General features: G+C 43.2%; 1 pseudogene; it reads left to right on the plus strand.

Moving 5' to 3' along the window:
• Window positions 1-783: 783 nt before the first annotated feature.
• On the plus strand, window positions 784-1,639 carry LOC102835980 (annotated as a pseudogene).
• Window positions 1,640-1,832: the final 193 nt, after the last annotated feature.

A 1,832-nucleotide genomic window follows, 5' to 3' on the forward strand; every position in this document is an offset into this window, starting at 1 on the left:
AAAAGAACCAACATGTCTGTGCTGGAAGAAGTACAGCCAGAGTGCTCCTTGGAGGCCAAGATGGCCAAACTTCATCTCTCATACTTTGGACATATTGTTAGGAGGGACCAGTCGCTGGAGAAGGATATCATGTTTGGTAAGGTGGAGGGTCAGAGAAAAAGAGGAAGACCCCCAGTGAGATGGATTGGTAATATGGTGGCATCATGGGCTCAAGCGTGGCAATAATTATGAGGTTGGCCCAGGACTGGGCAGTGTTTCGTTCTGTTGTTCATAGGGTTACTATGAGTGGGTACTGACTCAATGATACCTAACAACAACAACAACTTGGAAAAAATGACTGGTTTTGTCCTAAGTCTGGTGAAGCCACACACAGCATCTGGTCACTGTTTTATCCATCGGGAATTTATTGTTTTGGGCTTGATGGCTTTTTTTGTTTCGTTTTTATAACAATGGTGGCATCTTCCTTGGTGTTATTCTTCTAGACTTTCCTATTGTTCTTTCTATCAGGGTGGTCTTCCATAGTATTGACAGTTCTTTCCACATCAAGCCCGTTCAAGACTCAGGGGTCAGCAGCTTTATAGATAAGGGTAGTCTTGATAATTAACCCAACTGCATTTACACAGAACAGTAGAGTTAGCTTATCCCTTACTCCCTTAAATTCTGATGATTATTTCTTTTCCTTATTAATAAAAGTTATTTATGGATTTAAAAACATTCTGCATTAAAAATCTGTTCAGGTTTGGTGCACTAGCACGGCTGTTGGACTGTGGGGCTTGTGTCACTATGCCAGCCACTGGGAAGACTTTCTGCCGGTGCCAGGATGACTCAGAGTCTGAGGAAGATGAACAGAACTCTGAGCAGGTTTGATTAAAACTTGAAGAAACTCAAGAAGTGAAGAACTTGAGAAAGAGACCCAACGGGGTGAGTGCTGTGGCCCAGATAGTCAGGGAGAAAGTGCAGGAAGAGACCACTCTAGGGAATGATCCCTTTTAGATGAAGACAGGTGGCATGGTGGGCATGAAGAAACTGAAGGAGAGGGGAAAAGATAAGATCAATGAAGAAGAAGATGTCCACCTGGGGACACCGTTTTCTGCAGAAACCAGCCGAAGAGATGAAGATGCAGACATGATGAAATACTCTGAGACAGAGCTTTAAGAAGAGGGAAGGGATTGTGGAACATGAGGAACAGAAAGTAAAGTCAAAGAATGCAGAGAGCTGTCTATATGAACTTTGAGAAAACATTTGTGTTTCCTCAGCAAAGAAAACTGAGGAGATGCTTTCCAACCAGATTTTTAGCAGCATCCCCGAAGTGCACCTTGGAATTGATGCCAAAATAAAGAATATCATTTTTACCGAGGATGCCAAGGCCCGACTGCTGGCAGACCAGCAGAATAAGAAGAAAGATGTCCTTTGTGTCCACCAACATGGCTATGAATCATGTGCAGCACAACTGGTTTTATCATGAGAAGCTGAATGCCCCATAAGGAGAAACACAGAAGAGCCCCAAACCCAGCCCCTACGAGTGGACGACACAGAGAATCCAGAGCCTGAGTGGACTCCTCCAAACTGCAAACATCCTGCTAACGAGAAGGTCACTGATGACTCTCACTATGAAAAGTTCAAGAAGATGAATTGGTGATACTGAGGGAAAGAAGTACAAGGTGGGATGTAAATAGCACCTCCACCCCCCCACCCTCATGAAAATGGGACAAGGCCTAATGATTTACTAGTTCCAAACACAAACTCTATTAGACCTGCTGAAATTATCAAGGACTGAATTTGTAACATTTTGAAACAAAATGCATTCCTATTTGAGAACAGACTATTCTAGT

This window comes from Chrysochloris asiatica, unplaced genomic scaffold, assembly GCF_000296735.1.
Source record: "Chrysochloris asiatica unplaced genomic scaffold, ChrAsi1.0 scaffold00124, whole genome shotgun sequence".
NCBI lineage: Eukaryota > Metazoa > Chordata > Mammalia > Afrosoricida > Chrysochloridae > Chrysochloris > Chrysochloris asiatica.